Genomic DNA, 8,136 nt, shown 5'->3' with positions numbered 1-8,136 from the left:
TATGTGCAAATAAGACACCTTCAATTAGTTTATGAGCTGGTTTTGCAGACTGAGGAGTCATTCCCTCCAAGGGGACCTGATCAATCTCTGTACTGACCTAGCGCATATACATTTCCTAGATTAGCTCTCTGAAGAAACTGTTGTTTCCCTCAGTCTTAATGGAAAAGGCGAAACACTGCACTTACACTGTTGCCACAGTAGGAAGGATTCTCGTTTCTAAACTATTTATGGAGCCCCGGTTGAGTACCACACATGTTAAGCCCTGGGGATGCAGTGCTGAGCAAAAGTACACAGGACTCCAGCCCACATGCAAGGTTGCCATCTGAGAGAAGTGACAGGGTTTCTGTCTTTAGAACAGCTACATAAAACTTCTAATCTTTCAAACTTCCACTTCCTCCTTTTTGTCAGCTCCAGCTTTTTCAGACCTTTGGTTTGATAGCCTTGGGAATACAGGCACCCACACTGAACTACAACCTGCTCAGCCCAGGTGACCGTTCTACAGCACTTTTCCCTGGTTTCATCATCTGACCTGTTATGTTCATGACACCGTGCAAAAACCCAAAAATAACTCCCATCAAGTTCTGTCAAGTCAAGTCAAAGCACATTAAAAATGAGACAACTCGGGCTTCCCTGGTGGCGCAGTGGTTGAGTCCGCCTGCCGATGCAGGGGACACGGGTTCGTGCCCCGGTCCGGGAAGATCCCACGTGCCGCGGAGCAGCTGGGCCCGTGAGCCATGGCCGCTGAGCCTGCGCGTCCGGAGCCTGTGTTCCGCAACGGGAGAGGCCACAACAGTGAGAGGCCCGCATACCGCAAAAAAAAAAAAAAATGAGACAACTCTCTAGAAACCCTATACCAACCAATGGACAGTAAGTATTGAATTTACAAACAGTACATGAAGAAGCATATTTCTAACAGATTGGTTTAGCAAAAAAGGAAATAGTGATCCCATTTCATTCATTCAGCTGTTTCCACTCATCCTACTACAGGAAAATGCCATGTGGTGTGTAGTTCTCAAAGTCTAGCATGCAGAAGAATCATCGGGAAAGACTGTTTCCAGGGTCTCACTCTCCCTACCCCACCCTCAGCCCAGCTCATTCCCTACTACCAGAGAGTCAGATTCAGCAGGCTGGAGCTTTTAAATCTCTATTTTTAACACACACCCCAATTGATTCTGGGAAATACTGACTTAAGTCTGATTTTCACTCTCTATTATAGTGGTTTTCAACTCTGGCTCACATTAGATTTCTGTGATAAGCTTAAAAAAAACTCCTCATTGCCTGTACACTGCCCACCAAGACCCCAAAACAATCAAAGCAGAATGTCCATTGCATGAGACTCAGGCATCAGTGTTCTTTCAAGCCTCCCAGGTGACTGAGTGTTTGGTGTTTCCAGGTGGTACTATTTGTCTGGGTTGTTACACATCAGATTCCAAGACGCTCCCTGAAGATTCTGATCCACTAGGTCTGTCTGGGGTACAGCTCTAGATTCTACATGTCACACAAGTGCCCCGGGTGATTCTTACAAAGGGGTTTGAGAAATGTGCCTATCTTGCTCAGCTGAGTCAGAAACTCACATCCCCAGCAAGACTGCTCCAACGGACCTTTAGACCTCCGTTTTGGAACCCCTATTCCATGCACTCAACTCCAATCTAACCTGGGTTTTCCTACGTAGGGAAAGGGAACTCACTTTATGCTACATGGTGATGAAAGCTACTGCTTTACATGGCAGTGACTGCTGCAACCTCCCTTCTATTACTAATATAACAAATTATTTCTCCCACTCACTTAGCACTATGTACATGGTCTTATCAGCACCTAATATATTAACTAATTTAATTTTCACAGCACCATTAGGAAGAGGAACTCTTCTTAATGCTAACTCTAGAGATAAGGAAACGGAGGCAGAGAGGTTAAACAAACTGTCTGTTAGCCAAAGTCACAGGTAGAGGATAAATTTGAACCCAAACGTGGGGGACCAACATCCACACTGTAACAGGGCTCACCTAACAAAAGCTGAAGAGCCTGCCTATGCATCGCATGCTGCCGGAAAAAGAACACAGAAAGGATTCTGGAATCCCTACCCCGTGTTCTAAGTACTGGGCTAGAAGCTTTATTATTTCATCTAATCCAAGAGTCAGATATAACGCCTATTGTCATGGACACACTCTCCTGCCTTACTCAGTGATGGGAAGAGTTAGCAGTTGTAGGGCATTAGGCAAAAAAAAAAAAAAAAAAGAAAGCAGCCAAAGAGACCTTCCAAGTAGACTTGGCAGGCAAGATACTGGAGAATTAGCCAGTTGTGGGTTTAGCGAGTTGAGGCAAGAGGAGGCTGAGTAGGGAGGCACTGGGACTGGCTCAGGAAGGATTCTTCAATGAGGTAGAGCTGTGGAGATCTCTGATTCCAAGATAGGATAGGGCTTCCTGAGGTCTCGGGAAGAGACGGACCTTCACTCAGATGTACTGCTTCTCACAGTGAATCTTAACAAGTCAGGACAAATGGTGGAGGTCCACCCACTTTGGCGGATGACATGACACAAGCTGCCTTGAAAGATAAAGTGATGTTTCCAATTCCTGCAGGGCAACACAAGAGCAATACCTTTTGCCCTGCTTCTGGTTTCTTCCTGAGCAGTGGTACAGGAGGGAGAAAGGGGCTGCAAACCCAATGCCCTGAACTCCAAGGCATGTCAAAAGCCTTTGGCAAGAGGCCAAGAGAGACTGTGTCTTTATGGAAAACAGCGATGAGTGGCCACCTTTCTCCTACCTCTGTTTAGGGACACCACACCCTGCCAATCCCAAGTAACACAGCTGTCTAAGAAGAGCCACAGGGGGCTTCCCTGGTGGTCCAGTGGTTGCGACTTCGCCTTCCAATGCAGGGGGTGCAGGTTCAATCCCTGGTGGGGGAGATAAGATCCCACATGCCTCCTGGCCAAAAAAACCAAAACATAAAACAGAAGCAATATTGTAACAAATTCAATAAAGACTTTAAAAATGGTCCACATCAAAAAAAAAAAAATCTAAAAAAAAAAAAAAAAGGAAGAGCCACAAGGAAATCCACAGGGCCTCCAGGGTTACGGAGGGCAATGCTATTTGCTAGGTCACAGAGCACATGTGGAAGCTGTAGCAGAACTGGACCCCTCCACTGAACAGCTGACCAGAAAGGGTCTAAAAGAAAGCAAGGCTTAGATACACGGATGAGTTCCAGAGCAGTTGGAAAGGGGAGGTCTAGGCTGGCTGGCTAAAGAAAAAAAAACTTGATTTCAGGATAATCATTCAAGAGTAATAGCTCTGATCCTAGAATATGAACTGTTTGATCTTTTCATGTGGGCTGTGGACCACTCTGGGCCCAAAGGCATTGACTGGAACTGAAAGGTAGGCAAAGTTCCACAGGTCAACCTCGCTCTTAACTGAAGCAGTGATGTAAATGTTAAATTTCCATGAGAGTTGTGTCCCCATCCAAGACGAAGAGCGGGTGAGTTAGGTATGTGAAACTAGCAGAATCACAGGAGTGAGGAGAAGAGAAAACGAAGCAAAGTGTAACAAGCCTAAAAGAAGGGCTAGCGATCAAAAGGAAACATATGCAATCATTTTTCACTGAAGGCAATAAATAATAATAAGTAAATATTTAAAATCATTCTATACTTCACTCCTTTTTTATTGAGCTCCTACCATGATTTATTAGCAAACTTGCAAAACAAGCATTACCCCAAAAAGGGGGAAGGGGGAGAAGAGGGAGGAGGGAGAAAGAAAAAAGAAAAAAAGGTTGGTTGAAGAGTTTATTGTTTTTCAAACCTTCCACTATGTGTTTTATTCCTCCTGGGCATGGAGGGCTAAGTAGACCATATAAATCAGGCAAACCAGAATTCATGGTTCAAGCCTTTTTTACTTCCTCCATCCAAGAAAAAATAGCTGACAGTGTTTAGAATTGGACATTGTTTCAAGGCAGACAGCACTTCCATGTCCCATGTTTAATACATTCTGTTTCAAATCCATACTTACTGTTTTCCCTTTGTACATTATAAAGTCATGATCTCCCTTACGTGCTACACTGGTAGTGCCTTCCCCGTTGGCAAACAATGCAATACCTGCTTGCAACTCACTGAACCTTCAAAGCAAGCAACCTCACCGAATATTTAGTACATTCTAGGCATAACAAATAAAAAACAAGCCTACTGCTTCTAAGAATTATTTGATGTACATCCATGAAGAGCAAACTGGATGAATTCTCCAAAAAAAAAAAAAAAAAGTTTTTTGGGAAACACCTACTGGCTTAAGGAAATCAACTTTGCCCAAACTGGACAAATCCCTATGAGAGCACATGACTTTGTATTTTACATATCCCCTTGTCTATGTCGCCCACTTAGCTGTAACCATCAGAAGGCAGGGACTTTGTCTAGTTTTTTCACCCACTGTACCTAATACACTGCATGGAACATAACACATGCTGAATAAACATTGGTCGGAAGAATGGAAGTTGCTCAAAGTAAAAACCAAAACATTATGCATTTGTGAAATAGCCTTGGCTAAAACCACAAAAAAATTAAAGAAATGGATTTGATTAGGCTCTCAGGCAAACACCTACATGTCTTTCTACATCGACGTTTGTCTGGCATTTAACACTTTATGTGGTTGAAAGGAAGACACATAAGACAGCCATCTCATTGACCCTCACCTGGGAAACCCTGGAGCGTGGTATTAGAATTCTGATGAGCATCACTGTGCCTTCACCTACTAGCCCAGTTTCCTAGGAAATTTCTTGACCTAAGACTCATTTTCCACATCTGTATAATGGGATACATTTAAAGCTTCCTATAAGAATATCTGATGATAACTAACATTTATTGAGTATTTACTCTTTGCTAGAAACTGTGCTAAATTCTTTATATGTATATAATATTTCCTATATTTATATGTTATGTAAACATATAATCTCATTTAATTCTCACAACAACCCTATGACTATTCTCTCCATTCTACAGATGAGGGAATGGAGGCATCTGGACTTTTAGCTGTGGGCCCATGTCAAAACAGGTAGCGAGTACCAAGACCAAAATGCATGTAGTCTGGCTCCAAAGCTGGTACCCACAACCTCTGCTGTGGTTGTATCTATGGGCTTAGATCGTCTCTAGGCACAGAAAAAAGTGGTAATAATCCTGCCTCCCAGGAGAAGAGCTGGGTGTCTGGGATACAGAAGGGATAGTTTTAACTTATACACCCTTACAAATCCTTGGAATTTTATGCTTTAGGAATGTATTCCCTATTCAGAAAAATATTATACTCTAAAGAAGGCTGAAATTGCTATATGAGTTGACAAACTCAGCAATGATGCTTCCCTTTATGTAAAGAGTTGGGGGGCAGGTATCATTTTCACTATTTAACACTAAAAGCATCATAAAATCTTATACTCATGCGAAGGCCCATCCAGGTGCCTGCTTACTACAGGCTGAAGTTCCTAACATAACACTGTATTAGCTCTTTTGCTCCAATTGTAAGGGTTTCGCTGACTGTGAAGAAGCGTGTCCACCTCAAGGCTTTTGCATTTGCTGTTTCCCCCACCAGGAGCCTTCCTCTCCCATTTATGCACAGGCCCCACCCTCACCTACCTCCTTCAGGTCCACACTTAAATGTCATCTTCTCAATCACACTTTTTTTTTTAACATCTTTATTGGAGCATAATTGCTTTACAATGGTGTGTTAGTTTCAGCTTTATAACAAAGTAAATCAGCTATACATACACATATAACCCCATATCTCTTCCCTCTTGCATCTCCCTCCCTCCCACCCTGCCCTACCCCTCTAGGTGTTCACAAAGCATCGAACTTATCTCCCTGTGCTATGTGGTTGTTTCCCACTAGCTCTCTGTTTTACATTTGGTAGTATATATAAGTCCATGCCACTCTCTCACTTCATCCCAGCTTACCCTTCCCCGTCCCTGTGTCCTCAAGTCCATTCTCTAGTACGTCTGCATCTTTATTCCCATCCTGCCCTTAAGTTCTTCATAACCATTTGGTTTTTTTTAGATTCCATATATAAGTGTTAGCATACAGTATTTGTTTTTCTCTTTCTGACTTACTTCACTCTGTATGACAGTCTCTAGGTCTGTTCATCTCACTACAAATAACTCAATTTCGTTTCTTTTTATGGCTGAGTAATGTTCCATTGTATATATGTGTCACATATTTTTTATCCATTCATCTGTCAATGGACACTTAGGTTGCTTCCATATCCTGGCTATTGTAAATAGAGCTGCAATAAACATATTGGTACATGACTCTTTTTGAATTATGGTTTTCTCAGGGTATATGCCCAGTAGTGGGATTGCTGGGTCGTACGATAGCTCTATTTTTAGTTTTTTAAGGAACCTCCCTACTGTTCTCCATAGTGGTTGTATCAATTTACATTCCCACCAACAGTGCAAGAGGGTTCCCTCTTCTCCACACCCTCACCAGCATTTATTGTTTGTAGATTTTTTTTTTTTTTTTGCGGTACACAGGCCTCTCACCGTTGTGGCCTCTCCCGTTGCAGAGCACAGGCTCCAGACGCGCAGGCTCAGCAGCCATGGCTCACGGGCCCAGCCGCTCCGCGGCATGTGGGATCTTCCCGGACAGGGCACGAACCCACGTCCCTTGCATCGGCAGGCGGACTCTTAACCACTGCACCACCAGGGAAGCCCTGTTTGTAGATTTTTTGATGGTGGCCATTCTGACCAGTGTGAGGTGATACCTCATTGTAGTTTTGATTTGCATTTCTCTAATGATTAGTGATGTTGAGCATTCTTTCATGCATTTGTTGGCAATCTGTATATCTTCTTTGGAGAAATGTCTATTTAGATCTTCTGCCCATTTTTGGATGGGTTGTTTGTTTTTCTGATATTGAGCTGCCTGAGCTGCTTGTAAATTTTGGAGATTAATCCTTTGTCAGTTGCTTCATTTGTAAATATCTTCTCCCATTCTGAGGGTTGTCTTTTTGTCTTGTTTATGATTTCCTTTGCTGTGCAAAAGCTTTTAAGTTTCATTAGGTCCCATTTGTTTTTTTAATTAATTAATTGATTGATTGATTTACTTGTGGTTGTGTTGGGTCTTCGTTCCTGTGCGTGGGCTTTCTCTAGTTGCGGCGAGCGGGGGCCACTCTTCATCACAGTGCGTGGGCCTCTCAGTGTCCCGGCCTCTCTTGTTGCACAGCACAAGCTCCAGACACGCAGGCTCAGTAGTTGTGGCACACGGGCCTAGTTGCTCCGCGGGATGTGGGATCTTCCCAGACCAGGGCTCGAACCGGTGTCCCCTGCATTGGCAGGCAGATTCTCAACCACTGCGCCACCAGGGAAGCCCCCATTTGTTGATTTTTGCTTTTATTTCCATTTCTCTAGGAGGTGGGTCAAAAAGGATCTTGCTGTGATTTATGTCATAGAGTGTTCTGCTTATGTTTTCCTCTAAGAGTTTGATAGTGTCTGGCCTTACATTTAGTTCTTTAGTCCATTTTGAGTTGATTTTTTGGTATGGTGTTAGGGAGTGTTCTAATTTCATTCTTTTACATGTAGCTGTCCAGTTTTCCCAGCACCACTTATTGAAGAGGCTGTCTTTGCTCCATTATATATTCTTGCCCCCTTTATCAAAAATAAGGTGACCGTATGTGTGTGGGTTTATCTCTGGGCTTCCTATCCTGTTCCATTAATCTATATTTCTGTTTTTGTGCCAGTACCAGACTGTCTTGATTACTGTAGCTTTGTAGTATAGTCTGAAGTCAGGGAGCCTGATTCCTCCAGCTCCATTTTTCTTTCTCAAGATTGATTTGGCTACACAGTGTCTTTTATTTCCACACAAATTGTGAAATTTTTTGTTCTAGTTCTGTGAAAAATGCCACTGGTAGTTTGACAGGGATTGCACTGAATCTGTAGATTGCTTTAAGTAGTATAGTCATTTTCACAATGTTGATTCTTCCATTCCAAGAACGTGGTATATCTCTCCAACTGTTTGTATCAACTTTAATTTCTTTCATCACTGTCTCACAGTTTTCTGCATACAGGTCTTTTGTCTCCTTAGGTACGTTTATTCCTAGGTATTTTATTCTTTTAGTTGCAGTAGTAAATGGGAGTGTCCTCTTAATTTCTCGTTCAGATTTTTCATCATTAGTGTAGAGGAA

Source organism: Delphinus delphis, chromosome 10 (genome assembly GCF_949987515.2).
Source record: "Delphinus delphis chromosome 10, mDelDel1.2, whole genome shotgun sequence".
NCBI classification, from domain to species: domain Eukaryota; kingdom Metazoa; phylum Chordata; class Mammalia; order Artiodactyla; family Delphinidae; genus Delphinus; species Delphinus delphis.
Note: the sequence above shows the minus strand (reverse complement) of the source record.